A 19,534-nucleotide genomic window follows, 5' to 3' on the forward strand; every position below is an offset into this window, starting at 1 on the left:
AGTTTTTGAAAAAGACTAGTGAAACACAGGGCAGACAACAAGGGAAACATGACATAACCCCCCCTCAAAGGAGCGGTTTCCAGACGCTCTTAAAAAAAAGAATACCCAAAAATTCCAAGGAGTGAGGGGGGGGGCAGGCAGACAAAAGAGGGCACAAGGGGCAAACAGACAGTCCAAGGGAGCACAAGGGGTAAACAGACAGTCCAAGGGAGCACAAGGGGCAAACAGACAGTCCAAGGGGGCACACGGGGCAGACAGGCAGTCCAAAGGGGGCACAGAGGGCAAGAAGGCAGTCCAAGGGGCCACAGGGGGCAGACAGGAAGTCCAAGGGGGCACAGAGGGCAAGAAGGCAGTCCAAGGGGCCACAGGGGGCAGACGGGAAGTCCAAGGGGGCACAGAGGGCAAGAAGGCAGTCCAAGGGGGCACAGGGAGCACAAGACGGGGACTGGGTCAGGTGGCCTGGGAGCTGGCTACAGGGCAATGACAGATCAGGGAGCCTGGGAGGCGGCCACAGGACAGGGACAGGTTCAGGAGGCCTGGGAGGCGGCCACAGGACAGGGACAGGTTCAGGAGGCCTGGGCGGTGGCCACAGGTCAGGGACAGGTTCAAGAGGCCTGGGAGGCGGCCAAAGGACAAGGACAGGTTCAGGAGGCCTGGGAGGCGGCCACAGGGCAGGGACAGGTTCAGGAGGCCTGGGAGGTGGCCTGGGAGGTGGCCAAAGGGCAGGGACAGGTTCAGGAGGCCTGGGAGGTGGCCACAGGACAGGGACAGGTTCAGGAGGCCTGGGAGGCAGCCACAGGACAGCCATGGGGAACTGCGAGGGTGGAGCCGAGGTAGGCGGAGCCATGGAAGTTTCTGGTAGCGGAGCCATGGGGGGCGGAGCCGTGGAAGACCCAGGTGGCAGAGCCATGGGTGGCTCAGGAGGAGGAACCGTAGAAGGCTCTGGAGTCGGAGCCGTGGGAGGCTCAGGAGGCAGAGCCCTGGGAGGCTCGGGAAGCGGAGCTCTGGGAGGCTCGAGAGGCAGAGCCGTGGAAGGCTCAGGAATTGAAGCCATGAGAGGCTCGAGGGACGGAGCCCTGGGTGGCTCGGGAGGTGGAGCCTTGGGAAGCTCGGGAGGCGGAGCCCCAGGAGGCTCGAGAGGCGAAGCTCTGGGAGGCAGAGCCGTGGAAGGCTCAGGAATTGAAGCCATGGGAGGCTTGAGGGGCGGAGCCGAGGAAGGCTCGAGGGGCAGAGCCCTGGATGGCTTGGGAGGCAGAGCCCTGGAAGGCTCGAGAGATGAAGCCCTGGAAGGCTCAAGGGATGGAGCCCTGGGTGGTTCGGGAGGTGGAGCCCTGGGAAGCTTGGGAGGCGGAGCCCTGGGAGGCTCAGGAGGCGGAGGCTGGAGAGCAGAGGCCTTTCCTTTTCTCCTCCTCCTCCGGGCGGACGAGACTGGCAACGCTGGATCGCTGACCGTGGCTGGCGTGGGCTCAGGCTCGCTGACAGTGGCTGACGTGGGCTCAGGCTCGCAGGCGTGGGCTCTGGCTTGCAGACCGTGGCAGGTGTCGGCTCTGGCTCGCAGACCGTGGCAGGCGTCAGCTCTGGCTCGCAGACCATGGCAGGCCTCGGCTCTGGCTCGCAGACCTTGGCAGGCATCGGCTCTGGCTTGCAGACCGTGGCAGGCGTGAGCTGGGGAGCAGAAGCCTTTCTTCTCCTCCTCCTCCGGGCGGACGAAGTTGGCAGCGCTGGCTCATTGACCAAGGCAGGCGTGGGGGTTGGCTTGCTGGCAGGTGGGGCAGGCGTGAAAGGACGAGCCATAGACGAGTGGAGGGTCACCACTGTGGGAGGAGGGGCAGGGTCCTCCTCAACAACGCCCACAGTGAACGGCGAGCCGCATGTCAGCAGAATCTCCTCCACGAATGGCGTTGCCGGTGGCAACCGCTCCTTGAGCAAACTGGTCAGGTTGTCCCGGAAGAAAACCACCAGGAAGGAGTCTGGGAAGTCCGTGGCACTCGCTAGCTCGAGAAAATCACGGACATATTCCTCCACCGGACGGTTTTCTTGCCTCAGGTTCAGCAAACGACAGTTTGCTCGAAGAACCGCTAGATCCATAATGGTCGATCGTTCTGTTAGGAATGCTGACGAGGGCAGACGAGGAGTGAGGATCTAGATGCGGGTTCTTTATTATTAATCAGTGTGAACACAAAACCAACAGGAACAAATGAAACATCCACGGTGGGAAAACAAAACCAAAACACGAAAAACATCAAAAGAATAAACAGGCTGGGGAAACATCCACGACGGGCAAAGGTAACATAAAAACATCTAAATTCATCAAAACATACAAAACATCTGAAACGTACACCTTCAGTGAAACATACAACGATCGACAAGGAGTGGAGAAACAGCAGGGTTTAAATACACAGGAGACATGATGATAACAAACGACAATCAGGTGAGAACAATGACACAGGGCTGGCAGTGATGAGGGCCGGGAATTGTTGGAAGTGTAGTTTTTGACAAAGACTAATGAAACACAGGGCAGACAACAAGGGAATCGTGACACGCGGGCTAGAGGCACAAAAACATGCCCATGCGATGTCAGCATTCATGACGAGAAATGCCACCGAGGCAGACCAGGTCACACGTGCAGAGGTAAAAATGGCAATGCTGTGTGCCAAAAACAACATTCCTTTCTCCTTCCACGACGACTTCAACAAGTGGCTGACATGTTCCCGGACTCTGCTATTGCATGAAAATACTCAACGGGAAAAACTAAGGCTACTAAAATCATCAAAGGTAAGTTAGCTAGCCATATAGCTACCTATCTTTCTTACTGCTGGGCTACTATACGTTTGCTAAAACGGTATAAAATGGGATTGAAATGTGTTTGAATATTCTAACATTTGAGCATTAACCCATGGCATGCAAGTTGTAGGCTAACTTACTAGCTAATTACTGGACACTCAACAGGTGCCATAGCAGCAGAACTAGAGGACGAGTTGGCCAAAACATGCCGATCTCAGCCCTTTCCACTGATGTGCGACGAATCGAACAACAGAAAAACAGACAAAGAATTCGTCATCCTGACTAGACTCTACGATGAGGCCACTCTGCAGGTCGCTACAAGATTCCTGGAGATGCCTGTATGCAATGTAGGAAATGCAGAAAATCTGTATGAAAAGCTTAGTGAAGCATTAAGGTAAGGGGAACTGCACTGTGTTGTTGACATGTTTAGTAGATTGCATTTAATTACAACCTTACATTTTGTCTGAGATGTTTTGTGGCATTTTTTCCTGTTTCCAATAGAAAAAGAGGCATCCCATGGGATAACCTGATTGCCCTTAACTCTGATAATGCGAGTGTTATGAAAGGCTGCCATAACTCGGTCATCAGCAGACAGAAGACCAGCCAGCCCCACGTCCAGGACCTTGGCTGCATCTGGTACAGCTGGCCACTGGCTGTGGCATCAGAGCAGCCCAGGTACCAGTGGAAGACATCCTGGTGGGGATATACAACCACTTTGATAAAAGGTAAATGCATACATACAGGCCTGCTATTTCTCTCACCTAATGTTGTGTGTGTTACAATGTAACAACATTGCATGTGGCTAACTCATGAACAAGGTAGCCTAGTAGGCCTGCAGTTCATATTCTTTACACTCACACACACACTCACTCACAATTCCAACCACTAACAGAGTAATTTTCTTAAAAATCTCTCAGTGCAAAAAGATGTGAAGTCTACAAAGAGTTTGTAGACTTCACTGATTCAGACCATCTGAAGCTCCTCAGGTACTGCAGCACCAGATGGCTGAGTCTGTTAACCTGCATCCAGAGGGTGCTGAACCAGTGGGATGCACTACAGGTAGGATGGTAACTCCACTCAGCAGACATCTACACAGTTTACTATGCTATATTCCATTTTAACCATGTATTGCCACCCTGTATCTCTATGTACTGTAGGCCTACTTTAACAGTCATGAAGAGGTGGAGAGGAGTGTTAAAGTGCGTGATCTGGCAAGCCATCTGCGTGATCCAATCGTGAAGACCTACTTCCTGTTCCTGAGTGCTGCCCTTAAGCCTTTATCTGAATTTAACATTGCCTTCCAGGTGGGTGTCAATGATATTGAATGAATGAGTGAATAATAGTATATAATTAAATGTTTGTGCTTATTGTAGCATACTTATTTCACTGTTATTTTGTTGTGACCATTGATATTATCTGCAGTCAGAGGGAGTACAAATTCACAGACTTGAAGAGGATCCTGGGCTACCTCATACCAGCCAGGGCAATCGTGGGTGTATCTCTCAGGGAGGTGGAGTATGGAGATGGACATCAGTTGGCTGATGAAGATCTCTTTATCGGAGCAGACACAAAGAAATTCATGAGAAGCGCTGAGCTCCCTGTGTCAGCCGAGAAGAAAATCTTTCAGTGAGTATATTACCCAGTAGTTTTATTATGATATCATCTTTTGACAGTATGAGAGTATAGGCTGTAGTGTGCCTAAAAATATTACCACTAATGCATTTTTTTCACTCTTATGCTGTTGTAGAACTGTGAGAAGCTTCTATGAGGCAGTTCTTAAGAAGATGTTCTCCTCCTTTCCCCTCGACCATCCACTCCTGAGGGACCTGAAAGTGCTGGATCCTGCAGCTCGTCTTAACATAACTCCAGGGCAGGTTGATAATAGAAACAGTTTCCAATAGGCTTTATGCCCAGCTCCACTACTTACCCTAGCAACCACCCTAGCAATGGTCAGACACACCTGGATTAATCAGTTTGTCCAATAATGTAAGACAGGAAATAAAGGAGCTGGCTTAAGTTCAGGAAGTAGTGCAGCTGTGCATAAAGCCTATTGATGTTAGGCAAGGCAAGGCAATTTTATTTGTATAGCCCATTTTTACAAACAATTTGTCTCAAAGGGCTTTACATCGCATCATAACAACATCCTCTGGGGACAGTTCCTCATTGATAACCAAACAAATAATTGGCACAGTATACTTGATACTTATTTAGATCTGCAATGTTCAGTCAAACACTTGTTTTACTTTACAGTGGAAAGGCTAGGGGCCCTGTTCCCTCAGTTGAGGCTGAAAGAGGATAAGATGAGAGAGGAATTCACAGACTATCAGGTGACCGATAGTAAGCAACTCCCCCAAGAAGACAGAATCAACAGATTCTGGGGCCTGGTAGGAAAGGACATGAGGTTCAGTGAGCTGCCAAAACTTATGAAGGCTTTACTATGCATTACCCATAGCAATGCAAGTTCAGAAAGGGTGTTTAGCATGGTATGAAAGATTGTTAGAGAATAGGATGACGTTAGACAACAGAACTGCTTGCGCTCTACTCTCATGTAAAATGAACCACTCTGGCCCAGCCCACAAATACACTCCTTCCAAAACAGTCTTAAAGAATGCAAAGTCTGCAACAAATTTGTACAATAACTCACTAAAAGAGTAAAGAAAAGTTATGTGAATTGAAAAGGAAAAACTGTAAAAGAAAAGCAATATGAAATGAAAAGAATGTGTGGAATGAAAATAAAATGTAAATGTAAAGACAAGCAATGTTAAATGAACAGAAAATATGCAAATAAGCCTTTAAATAAATGCTCTTCATATACACCCTTTTGTGTTTTCATTTAGGCTATAACACCTGTCTTAAAATGTAAGGGATACTGGAGCTTGGTTGTGGTGGTGGGACTGCTCGCGGTGGGCGCCGTAAAATTTCCCTTATTTTCAAATCCAAAACTTGACAGGTATGGTTTATACAGGTATTAGTCAAGCTTCCATTTCTAGGCTCCAAATGGTGCAAAATGCAGCAGCCAGACTCCTAACTGGAGTGAAGAAATACGAACATATCACACCTACATTTATGTCACTACACTGGCTGCCGGTATACTATATAATTTAATTTAAAGTTCTATTATTGGTCTTTAAATCTCTTTAAATGGTCTGGCGCCATCCTATCTCACAGATCTCTTGTCAGAACATTCCTCAGGGAGATCTTGGAGATCCTCAAATCAGAGACTTTTAGTAGTGCCAAGGACTAGATTAAAACTTAGAGGGGGCTGAGCCTTTTAAATAGCAGCTCCAAAACTCTGGAACAGTCTTCCTGTAAGTACTAGAACCGCCTTGAATATATCCAATTTTAAATCAAAACTTAAAACCTATCTGTTTGCAATAACTTTTAATCAGTGAGGTGATGATTCTTTTCTGCTGTTCTTTCTATGCCCTATAGGTGTATTGCTGTGGATTGTTTGTTTTATTTTAGTTTTTTAAATAAGTTTTATTTTTTATTTTACTATGTACAGCACATTGGCCAACAGCTGTTGTTTTAGTTGTGCTTTATAAATAAAGTGACATTGAATGCTTACCTGTTTTATAAATCCGGATGATAAGGCAGGAAACTTGAATGATGTGTTTTGTGTAGTCCTTTTGTCTAGTCGACTTGTTTAAATGTGGGTTTAAGCAGTAGCTTAAAATCCAACTCTCTTTTTTGGTTGAAAAGTGTCTTCACGTTTTCAATGCACGTAAATGGTACCAAATTATATTTAATCTGTCTTGCGAAGAAATCCAAGTTAGAGTAAAAGTAAACTGCATTTTGATGAAGAAATCTCAATTACATTGTTATGTAAGGAAATTTGAGCGTTCCTCATTTAATCATTTGAAGGCCTTGTGTTTGCTGCCAGATTGAAGTAAATTCATCTGAGCTGTTAACTTGTAATGTTAAATAATAGCTACTAATAATCTATAATGTGCTTGCAGAGCAAAGTTGAGAAATAACTTATGTAACATTGTGTCTCAGTGTCCAAGTATTTTTTAAACAACCGTTGAGTTGAAATAGTCGTAGTAACTCTGACAGTTGATTAGAGATAACTGATTGATATAAGGGAGAAAGAGCACTGAATGAATGAAATTATAAACCCCATGTTTTGCGGTTTGCTGTGAATTAATCATTGTGCAGTATTTTGAGTGTACACAGTTTAAACTCCACACTGTGTGTAGTTGTTTCTTTGTTCATTGTGCATGTGCTTGGAATGTTTCGATATTTCTTGTGCATGGCTGGAACTGTATTCGTGTGTTTGTCCCCATAGCAACTGTAACCCCCACCACAGGGCCACAATAATAAATCCGAAGAGAAAAAAAATATTCTCAATGGGTCTGAGCTCACTAAATATTTTAAAATGAACTAATACTTTGAATCCCGAGTCCGGGGTTTCACAAGAGCCTCTCAACTTGAAACAATATCATACAAGTTCAAAATCATACAAGTTCAAAAGTGTATTTGTGACCGCAACCTGAGGTTTTCACCAGCTGCAGATATCCAACTGAATGAATAAACCATACAACAGTATTAGTTTGAATAACCTTTAACTGTATTCCCAGTATGAACCACTTATATTTCTTCAAATCAGCAGTATTACTTACGATCACAGTTTACACATTAACAAAAAAAAGAAACAACAAAACAACATAATAGCAATTGTATGTAAATACAGAAATGACAGGCACAACAGCACTGTCTTGAAATAAACCCAAACAATACAATGAATAAAATCAGTACAAATTCCAATCAGTCCTGTGTATTGTTTATGTGTAGTGTATATGTGTTCGCTGTTCAGTTCAGTGTGAAAATGACTGCAAAATCTCCTCAATCAATGAAGAAACCTCTATTCCATATGCTCCATCCTTTGACTAAGGATCGTCCTCCATTTTTGGAACCTCCAGCGTTGCTTTCTCTCATGACCGCACACAGCTGAAATATGCCATCCGATCGCCACTAGTCCGTGTGGCACATCTAACACAATAAAATTATATATTCAACTTGACAACTGCGTAAATGGAGTAAATTAACGGCAGCCACACGTGCAGCAGTTCTCTCTCCCCTCAAGCTGGCTGAACTGATGAACGTGACTCCAAATTATTCCAGAGTACATACCGAAAATGTAACAATTTAACTTAAAATATGAATTTGAAACACAACATCAAATAAACCTGTATACATATATATAATTAATATAGCAATCCAAATTACAAGTGTTTATTGTTTATACACTTTATGACCTGGTAATCAAATCACCGTATCACAATCTGTCGTATAAAATATTAACTATCAAATACCGAAGAATATAGAATGATAAAGACTTACCTAACACAATAAAAGTAGTTCAGACATATATTCAACTTGACAACTGCGTAAATGGAGTAAATTAACGGCAGCCACACGTGCAGCAGTTCTCTCTCCCCTCAAGCTGGCTGAACTGATGAACTTGACTCCGCCTCCACGCAGCACGTCATAATACGTCTGTACTATGTTCTGTATTAATAAATTTTCTTAACGCAAGAAAATAAAATATATGTCTGATCCTTTTATGTATTAGGAAAGTTAAAAAAAAAACTAAAAAAAAATAAGCATACACTTATATAAAAAAAAATGTAACACAAACTCCAAATATTGGGGTGGGTTACACAACCACTAGTCATGGGCACTTGGAGGTCAACCTGTGACAGCGCATGTCACTAGCCAGCGATGTTTGTAAACAAACCCTCCTGTATAGTGCAAGCTATAAGATTGACAGTATTATGGTCTGAAATTGCCAAAGAGGGACTAGGTCTTGCCTTATATGTCATTTTTACTTTCCCATAGCATTTGTCCAGTGTGACGGTCGGAGGGCGGGGAAGGGTCATGATTTTACACACCTGGCCCCTTATCAGGCTAATCAAGCCTCCGAGAGGGATAAAGGCCGACTGCGGACAGTGGTGTTAGAGAGAGAGAACGTTTACGGGAAGCTGTCCGTCCTATGTGTATGTGTGTGTTTGTGTCTTTTGGTTTTAGTTCTTTTTTTAAATATTATTTATATTGTCAAGCGGGTTCTCGCCTCCTCCATTCCATCCAGAATTCTAGAGTCTCTTGTAGAACATTTAACATATTGCTCAAACCCAGCTAATGATAATTCCAATTTACAATGATTAAAATCTCCTAATATAAAAACAGGTTGGCCAGGAGTGCATTAAAGTTGTTGTTAATAATAATAACAATAACAGTCATTAATAAACTCAGCCGCTCTTAGTGCATTCGCAGATGGAGGAAAATAGACCCCACAGATAATAATGTTCACAAATTCTCTTGGTAAATAAAAGGGTCTTAAACTTAGGAAAAGCAGTTCCACATCATGATTACAAACCATGTCTCTCACTGTGAATTGAGTGCACCATCTGTCATTCACAAACCCACACACTCCCCCACTTTGATTTTTTCCCAATGATGCGACCAGAGCACTGCACATCTAGAACAAGAGAGGAATGACCTAAAGCAACAAGCCACAGAGTACCAGATCGTGCAACAGGAAGTCAAGAAAGACCAGCAGAACTAGATCTCCCAGCCGGGAGGCAATGCACCAAGGGATCTACCCAAACCTTACCTGCTGGTTCCCAAAAATCCTCTGCGCTGCTGAGATTGTATCCTGAGACAACGCATGGAGTGGCCCTTAAATCTCTTGATAAACTGGCTAGAAATATCAACAACTTCATCCCAAATCCTACAGGGGGCCACAACATCCATGCTTAACTGCAAAACATAGACTTTCATATGCAAACAATGACACAAGCAACCATTGGAGACAGACTGTATCTGCTGAGGATAACCTCCAGCCTTGAAATGTGAAGCTTTCTAGACCATCAACCAGATCATGTCAAATCAGATTATCAATTGCTCTGAGGAGCACTCATCAGGGAATTTTCAGACCCAGAGTCTGAACAAGGACTGGTTGCTACCCTGGACCTCAGCAAATACCCCAAAAACATACCACAACAACCAATAACTAACCTTCAAGGTGTACAGTGCCAGTATGGCACCACACCATCCAATGCTAGACCCAGAGAATTCTCAGCTGGCAAAGAAATGGGCCACTACATTTGAGCCCAGCCCAAACCTCAAATCAACTGCTGGGAGAAGCCGTGGAACAGGCAATACCAATCAGGTAACTCAAAGTGCTGGGCACCCTGGGAACCCACTCGAGACACCTAAGAACAACCCGAGACATTATGCACACTTAATGTTAGAGTAGATCTAGGTATCCAGGTTTTCTTGTTATAACCTTAGGTAATAAACTAGTTTGATTCTTTTAAATTATTATTTGAATGTTTAGCTGGCTAGTCATAGTACTAGATTGGTCATTTGGCCAGACAGGTGTTTGATATCAATGTAATTAGTTTCTCATTTCCTAAATGGCGGATTATGGTGTGTCAGAGCAAACTGCATGGTATTTGCATTATAAGAATGAGCAATTAATTAACCCACAAACTCCAGATATGCAATTGAGGGTGGTCCAAAAGACCTAAAATGTAGCACCAGGATTGGCTAAGACACCTTGCAAGGAGTTAATCCTAGGATTAAAACCCACTACTTGGAACCAATAGTCAGTTGTCAATTTTAATAAAAAGATTGCTGCTCATCCGCTCAGACTTCATTTGGCATTTGGCATATGTATCAATTATTCAATGGACAAATGCATTAATTAACTGTCTAAAATGGTTCCTACAAGATTCCCCAAATTTATTATTATTCCCAAATTAATTAATAACGCTAATTTTTTTTCCTCCCATTTTGAGCTTCATTTTCCCTACATAACCCCTCAGACAGTGGTGCATACATGATGATACTCCCAGTAAACTTTTCCAGCAGGTGAACTGAAATTGTTTGTGAAGTAAGGCTGAAACGATTAGTCGACGTTATCGACAACGTCAACAATAAAAAATTGTCTACAAAAATTTTAATTGTCGAATAGTCGTTTGATCTAATTTAATGTAACATGCGATCACTTTAAACTCTAATGATGAGAGCAGCACTGCAGCTCGCACCTGACTTAGGAGAGGAAGAATTACACAGCTCACAGTCCAGACACACTCTAAACGTTCCAAACAGCTTCATGTGATGTAGATTGCAAAGTATGAGGGAATTATAATGCAAAAATACAAAGTAAATACAGAAGCACTCTCATTGTGGAATAAGTTGAGCTGGAGCTTGTGTGTCGAGCGTCTTTAAAGGAAACACTCCAACGTTACATCTTAAATGCAGTTATATTTCATGCGTTATAGCTTTATTAAAGTTCAAATAATACGGAAGCAGATCATGTAAATACTGTAACTATAAACTCCAAAACTGCCATTTCTATTTGCTGTCAGTGGCTCTTCTATGAGTTGCACGAATGTCCGATCTAAGGGGGAGAGATTGAAACTGCACCTGGCTGATGCACACTCTGTCACGGGATGCTCATCCCTTGAGCGTGCTTGCTTAATGCCACTAGATTATAACATATTGGCTTACGACTTATTGAATCATAATATGTCACTGCATTTCTTATCGTGAAGACAATTGGCTATATGCAGCTTTATTAATACAAGAGAGTTTGTTTTTTATGTGAGTTAAAGATGGTTTGAAGTGAACAGAAAGGTGAGAGAGGGTAGTCTTTGCCCCATTATACACTGCAACAAAATATGTTTTGGCTTGTTTTCCAATATAAATATTTAAAACAATGTAAAACATTTTTGCAACTATACTGCAGAAGAAAAAATTGTTAACTGAGATTGTTGAATATAATATTAAAAATACAAATATTTTAAAATATCTAAAAATCCTTTAAAAAAAGATGCACCTGAGAAGCAGCATATAAGATAATTATACTTGCTTTTAGAGAATAGATCTTGATTATAAGTATATTTTGTCTTTTCTGCACTCGAAGAAGTATAACCAAGTAAAAAATACACTTATATACAAAATATTCTTACTGCTTATTTAAGATACATTCTCTTAAAGTAAGTCTAAATATCTAATATTTTGCTTCTCAATTAAATATATCTTGTTTTAAGGATTTTTAGACATTTTTAAATGTAAAACAAGACAAAAACACTTGATAACAATAGGATTGTTTTGCAGTGAATTTCTTTACTGAAATAAACATATAAAAAGTATTATTATTAGTTTTTTTTTTTTTTTAAATGTCTCTTTATTGTTAGTAAGCACGTTTAATCCAACCATTTAAGTCGGGACAGAAGCAGAATAATCGGTAAAGAGCTAATGATTAATCGTTGCAATAATCGCCAAATAGTCAAATAATCATTTTAATAATCGTTAGATTAATCGATTATCAAAATAATCATTAGTTGCAGCCCTATTGTGAAGTTTCTCGAATGTTTTCTTTCTCTTTGAGCAAATCAACAGCAAACTCATCATCGCTACTACAGCTTGTAAAGAAAACTGTTTTCGTTTTTCGATCTGCTAGTTAGAGAAATCACTTATTTGTCATTTGTATTGCGATTTCATGTTGTTGTTTTTTTTTGCTACATTTTCCAAAGTAGTTCTTCTCATCTGTGTTGGGTGAAGGGCAGACCAGCTGAAATGTGCATTCCACCTCCTAATGTATAAAACATTTTGGTCAATTTGCGAAACCTATTGTAAATGCGTGAACATGTTAACGCGATCATTCTCCTCACTTTAATGTGAAAGGGCCATTCGTTGCGATTCGTTTCACAATATTGCATCACCTCTGTTGTGCAAATGACTTTACAGTTCCTAAAGTCAAGGAACCAGTTATTGGTGCCAGAAGGGCTGGTTTGAATATTTCTGTAGCTGCTGATCTCCTGGGATTTTCAGTCTCCAGAATTTACTCAGAATGGTGCCAAAAACAAAAAACACATCCAGTGAGCGGCAGTTCTGTGGACGAAAATGCCTTGTTGATGAGAGAGGTCAACAGAGAATGGCCCGAATGATTGAAACTGACAAAGTCTACGGTAAGCCAGATAAACGCTCTGTACAATTGTGGTGAGAAGACTATAATCTCAGAATGCTATTCTGAGATGTGGGTTGGTGCTGTTTTGGCTGCACTCTGGGGACCTACTGTATATATAAGGTAGATCACAATATTAGTGCTGAACTCTTTTATTAAGAGTGCAGCACAAATTATTTAATTTTAGGCTATTACCAGATGGGGAAATTTTTTTCCTCCCAAATTTTCCCAAGGCTTTTTTATTTGCTGTTCAAGGCTGTTTACACTGTAACTAATGCTAATGGCTTCCTTAAATTGGAACTGAATTGAATAGGGCTGGGCATTGCATGGTAGCTCACAATACGATACATTTTGCAATACACATATCACAATTAGATATACTGAGTTACATCACGATATCATGATTTGATTTATGTACGAATCAATTCTAATTTCAATTCCAATTAATTTGGGTATATTTCAATTATATACTGATATACAGTATGATGAAGAGCATGTAGCTCGAAACATCAAGTTTATGTCTCTTGGCGAACTCATTAAATTGATTTGGAAGTAACACTGTGCAAACTTTGTTGTGTGTTTACATGATATGAATACATTAATATTTTTTAGTAATATAATATTGATACATGGATCAAAAGTATTGATACAATATCATGAGAAAAAGTATCACAATAAAGTATATCGATATTTTATTGTATCGAATGTATCGGAAAATTTATTGTTTTGGATTTCTTCGTTCATATTATTTTAGAAAATGAACAGTACTTCATCCTTTAGATCAGCTAGTGATGTAATCGGCATCACATTTAAGATTGTGTGTTTACAATTAAATTAATTCATTTTACTAATTTGCACACTTTACGCATTAAAAAAAATGCTTAACCTTGTTCTGATCAGCGACAGATTTTCCCTTGCTTTGATCATAAATCACTATTAGAAAACAGTAAGAAGTATATATTTATTTAGGGGGAAACTGATGGAGCTTTGTCTTGTGTTTTGGGGAAAACCAATGGCCGAAACGTACTTGAATGTTAAAACTCATTAGATTTGCAAAGGTACAAAATGTAAATGCTGCTATGATAATTGTCTGGCAAATATTTGAGATATTCACATTGTCAAACTAAATTTGTTTTCCATTTCCTCACTTTGAACAGTATGTCGCTCTCTCTCTCTTCTTACTCTCTCTCGAGCAGGCGATGTCCACCTTAGTGGTCCAGGAGCACCACCTTTGGCCCAGCTTGGTCGAACCAGGCGGCACCATGAAGGATTTCGCCCAGCAATCCTCAGTGGTTAAAAGGCCGACGGGGATCATAAAACACATCCTGCCCTGGCACGACGCAATGTCTCGCACCCCCATCTGTTTGTCGCCAAGGGTGTCCCCCTGTGGCAGCCCCAGTAGGCTGGCCCTGGCGTCGAGCCACCCACAGAAAGCAGATGCCACCTGTCACATGGCCAGTCACCAAGAACCCAAGAAGGCTTCAAAGTGTTCCCAGAGACGGGCAGTCCAGGAAGTAGGAGATCCGCTGCACAGGAGCTGGTAAGAGCACCAATCCTTCCCTTATGGAGGGCTGGGTGGAAGTTTGTTATTTTCCTTTTCTTGTTTCACTGCATGCCCCAAGGGCCGCAGTACCCACATTCTAAGAAAAGAGCATTTTTCTCATTTCCTGGGCTTCACAGTCTGTGTCCCTGGCCTTCGTTATTATGACCACCAGGCATCATTTCTCCCTCTGGCAGGTATGGCGCCTCGGAGGCGGGCCTCCCACCCCTGCGTGCCCAGCTGTGGCAAAATCTGCCCCTGATGTGATGGTCTCCATGGGCTACGAGGACGTAAATCTTCCTCCCCCGTCCCAGGCTGTTCCGGGAGTGGTCACAAGGAGCCAGGTAAGTGCTTTGATGTCTCTAGACTCAGCACAGCCACAAGTGGCACCTCAGGATCCGCCCCGTCGCGAGCCCCCACCCGCTGGTATGTCTGACACGATTGTTCCCCCTTGTGTGCGGCTTGGGGGTGTGGCTCACTCCCCAACCCCCCGTGATGGCAGATCAAGACTGTCTGACTCGGCTACACGATTCAGTTGGCTAGGCGCCAGCCCAGGTCCAGTGGTGTCCGCTTCACTACGGCGAGAGGCAAGAATGCCGTTGCTCTGTGTGCGGAGATCGCCTCCCTCCTATAGAAGGATGCGATAGAGCCTGTCCCTCCAGCCGAGATGAGGAAGGGGTCTTACAGAGGAAGGGGCTTCTTAGCGAGAAACGCATCTTAGCGAGTGTCCCGCATCAAGGTTGGTTCGCTGCAGTAGACCTGAAGGACGCGTACTTCCATACCAGCATGAGGTCCTCCCCCTCGGTTTGTCCCTGTCACCTTGTGCCTTCACAAAGGTCTCAGGGACGGGGCACCTTCTGGCACCCGTGACTGGACCTCTGGAATCTTCTGGCCTTGGATGGGATGCGGAAGTCTTAAGGACCTCGGGTTCCTGACCCTCCCAGGTTGCGCCTCGTTCCCTTGTGGGACCTCTCTGTGGTCCTTCGGGGCCTTCGGGGATATCCTTTCAAGCCCCTTGAGTCAGCTGAGTTAAATACGCTCTCCTTAAAGACTTAAAGAGTGTAGGGGACCTGCAGGAGTTCTCTGTCAGCGAACCGTGCCTGGAGTTTGGTCCGGCGTACTCAAGTCATCCTTAGACCCGACCGGGCTATGTGCCCAAGGTTCCCACAACCCCTTTCAGGGATCAGGTGGTGAACCTGCAAGCACTGCCACAGGAGGAGACAGATCCGGCCTTGGCGTTGCTGTGTACGGTGTGTGCTCTTCGCATCTACTTGGATTGAACTCAGAGCTTTATAAGCTCCAAGCAACTCTTGTCTGCTTGGGTGGACAATGGAAAGGAAGTGCTGACTCCAAACAGAGGATCGCTCACTGGGTCATGGATGCCATTAATATGGCATACCATGCCAAGCATGTGCCGCCCCCTGCTGGCCTGCAAGCCCTCTCTACCAGGGGCGTAGCGGCTTCTTGGGCGTTGTCCCACTGTGCCTCTCTAGTAGACACCTGTAGAGCTGCGGGCTGGGCAACACCTAACACCTTTGTGAGGTTATATAATCATCCTGTGTGTTATCAGGTGACACAAACAGGTAAGTTTGGGTCAGCTGGCCAGGTGTACTGCTTGCACATAGCACCTTTCCCCTCCCTTGAGGTGAAGACGTGCGCTCTTTTCCCAGTTGCGTTCGCAAAAAAGTGTGACCCCTGGACGTTCTTTCTCCTTAGCACAGCGGCCAACAAGTCCTCGGAGAGGCTCACCGCCACCCCAGTACGTGCGTCACTTAAGCCCCCGTATTGAGGTAAGTGCTCCACACGTCCTGGTTGTCTCCTTAGGTAACCCTGTATATTCTGCAAAATTGTTTCTCCACTGGTAAACAGCATTTTCCTTGGGCAGAGGGCCATCTGTCCTTGGTCACCGTGTTTGTAGTAACGCCTCCCCTCCTGGTGCTGTTCCACACAACGTGCTTCCGCTCTAACCCGGAAAGACCGTGTGATGTATTCCACTTAGAAGCCCCCCTTGGGGCCAGGTGTGGTCTCCGCTGTGTCCTCCTCTTTGGAGGGACACCCCCAAACGTGGACCTTATATGTCCCCCAGCTGAGAGATTTTGTTGGGGAGAACAATAGAGTGAAGGCTACGGCTGGACCAGCCAGTCCTTAAACTTCTGAGCAGTTAGCAGCTCCCCGAGGTCTAGGAGATCGCTTCATGCCTGCCAGTGTGTTGGGGTAGTTATGCACCGGCTTGCTGCGCTGGCTACGAGGCACACAGTGTTCTGCCCATCTCGCACCGCCTGCGTAACACGGTTCAGCTCTTGTGGCATTTTCCATTGGGACCCCTAGTATCAACTCATCGACACAATGTCAAGTGAGTGACAGATAGGGAACATAATGGTTACTGATGTAACCCCCAGGCGTTGTGTCCCTCTTGCCACAACACTGAACCAACCTCTGAAATGGCCCAGGTCTTTGGCTGGGCTCCTCCTTTTATACCTGTATTTCTGGGGGGAGTGGCATGCAAATTCCACACGCCAATTCTGAAATGTATGAAAACTCCTCATGTTCTGTCGCCAGACAGCAATTCCGAGTAAACGTCCTGTCACCTTTGAAGGAATGCAATGTGAAGGTTTGTACAAAGTAAAATGTATCTTTTACAATGCTACCAAAGTGTGGATAGCAGGCACAAAAACACAGCCAAAACTTTGGCTTTTGGGTTGAATTGATCAAACAACACTACAACGTGAAGACAGCATTTTGGGAGAGCATTTTCAAAAAGCAAAATTTTCGCTGTCAACGAGGCTGTCAAAGTGTGGAAATAGAGAAAACGTATAGAAAAAGATGCTTTTTCAGATGAAAGAGTGCAAGTGTGGACACTCAAATTGTTGCTTGCCCTGGAAACATTTTCACTGGCCACACCACAATTAAGATAAATAATATATTTGTAAATTTTATTAAATGTTGAGTTATCTTTACAAGAAAAGCTACAGTAATAAACACACTTTTACTGAAAAACAATGGCATACAGTACAAAACCTTTCTTAATAGTTCATCATTTTCAACCCATTCCAACTGCTACTTCCAAGACTATTTCAAGTCATTCTCGAAATTTTGATAAACGTATGTTAGTAAGCTAGATAATGTGAACAGCATATAAATCAGCACAATGTACCAATAATTAGATATGTCAAAAATCTATTTTCATTTTAGAAACACATGTACATGATCAACATACGTAAGATGAACCACAGAAAACCAGTGGTCATTAATGTGTTTTTATGTGTAGACATACCAGGTAATAGGAGCCAAAACAAAGTAGAACATTAGCCCTGATTGGCTGTAATACTAACAAATGCTTGTCAGCTGAAGTACAAATGCCACAGTTATGAATTCAGCCTTGAATAGTTTATCAAAATGCTCAGTGTGTTTATGCAGGATAATTTTGCATATCACTTTCAAACAGTTCATCATAATGAATATTATACGTGATCTAATTTATTTGGACTGTTTAACATACTGATTTGCAGTATGAACTATCTCTTCAATACCTGAGCTAGATCAGGACTATGTATTATTTGTCTGGTTGATGTTTTTAATCATTTATCTTTGACTATTGAAGCTGACCTTGTTTTATGTCTTTTTCTCAGTTGAACTCTTCTGTAATTTGTGATGGAGCTGTTGAAAGGCTCTGTAGCTATGCAAGAGCAGGTGCTGGCCTGCAAGGGCTTTCTGTCATCGGTTATGCACTGGAGAACGTAAGTGACTTCCAGGACCATATGTTGTCATGTTCATTGAGGATGTGCAACATGTACAGTACTTCCAAAGACAATTGTTATCATATTAAATGACTTGAATCCTGCTGATGCTGAAGCTAAACATTGGAGTAAAAAGTTTACCCCTCCTAAATGTTTGAAGTAAGACTGCGTTTAGCTCAAGATGTGTACCAGGGAACACTTGTTAAACAAAGTTTCATGTTCAGTAACGTTGCAAAAGTTGACAGGTAACAGAAAAAATAGAGAACCAACAGAAGATCTTCTGTTTTGTAATTAAGAAAAAGCACTTTTATAAGTGCTGAAGCTCAAGTCTTGTCAGTAATTAGTCCTGGACTTTCTTATTTCTTTTTGTTGTCTTTTTCTTTCTCTCCTTTTACTCTCTTTTTTTTATCTGATTGTGCGTGGTCACTTTCTCATCCTGTAATTAATTAATGTTACTTGTATTACGGCCCAAAATGTCCTTGATGTTTCAGGCTTAATCTGACCTCACATCGGTCATACTCTGACCACAGTAATAAAAATAAATAAAGAAATGTATTTTAAAGAAAAGATGCTGAACTTGATCCTGACTGAATCTGTACAGTTTATGTAAAAATGCCTATACGTGCTTAAAAAGCTTAAAAATTACAGCTGATGTGTGTGCTGTACATATTTATGTTTTTACATTTGTCTTATGTTTTATTTTGTATATATTTTCTCCTCAGTCTTCCAAAGTACATGTGACACGACCTGTTCTGGACATTGTCCTTGCCTTTGCCTGTTACTTTAGCAACCTTCCCACTGGCATCTTGCTATTGAAACAACCGTGTGACCACATCCTTTTCAACCCTACCATCTGGATTCACACCCCAGCTAAGGTGTCTCATCTATTTATGCAAACCACATATGCAAACTCATCATGATACATTACTTGCTAGTTGAACAGTTTACCAATTCTTTGTTTTCACAAATGTGTCTTTTCATTGGTGGTTTAAACTGATTTGCTGCCCCCAACAGGTGTAGTTGGTTCTCTACACCTACCTGTCACCTTCTACAGTACAATGCCATCCACAGAGTAGGAACCATACTGCAGGTCATGCACATGCTCAAGTATTTCTACAGGGTTGTAAACCCACTGGATCGCAGCAGAATCACGCCCAAGGGTCTCTGTAAGAAAGTCGCCTGCTGAAGCACTAAACTAACTTCTCAACACTTCCCGAAAGCAGAGAATATCAGACTTGTTCTGTCATAACAGGTAATAGGGTCCATGTGGATATATATCAGTGTAAAATCATAAAATCTGTGTATTTCTAAAGGAATATTTTACAGCTTTTTGATTTGGTTGAGTCTCACTGGGATAGAAAAGCTTTTTTTTTTTATTCTTAATTATTTCTTTTTTAAGAATTTAGGCTGTTTTCATCCTTGGTTAATTTGCTTGGCCAAACCTGAGTTTGATTCCATCCCTCCTCTGCAGGTCTCTTATCACATTGTATGATT

General features: G+C 43.0%; 1 long non-coding RNA gene across 1 annotated transcript; it reads left to right on the top strand.

The window, feature by feature from the left end:
- The first annotated feature begins 3,965 nt into the window (after nt 1–3,965).
- On the top strand, nt 3,966–5,457 carry LOC127643486 (uncharacterized). The gene is made up of 3 exons (XR_007970525.1): nt 3,966–4,088; nt 4,207–4,410; nt 4,532–5,457. It is a non-coding gene; the product is annotated as an uncharacterized LOC127643486 (long non-coding RNA).
- The last annotated feature ends 14,077 nt before the right edge of the window (nt 5,458–19,534 follow it).

Source organism: Xyrauchen texanus, chromosome 5 (genome assembly GCF_025860055.1).
Source record: "Xyrauchen texanus isolate HMW12.3.18 chromosome 5, RBS_HiC_50CHRs, whole genome shotgun sequence".
Taxonomy (NCBI): Eukaryota; Metazoa; Chordata; class Actinopteri; order Cypriniformes; family Catostomidae; genus Xyrauchen; species Xyrauchen texanus.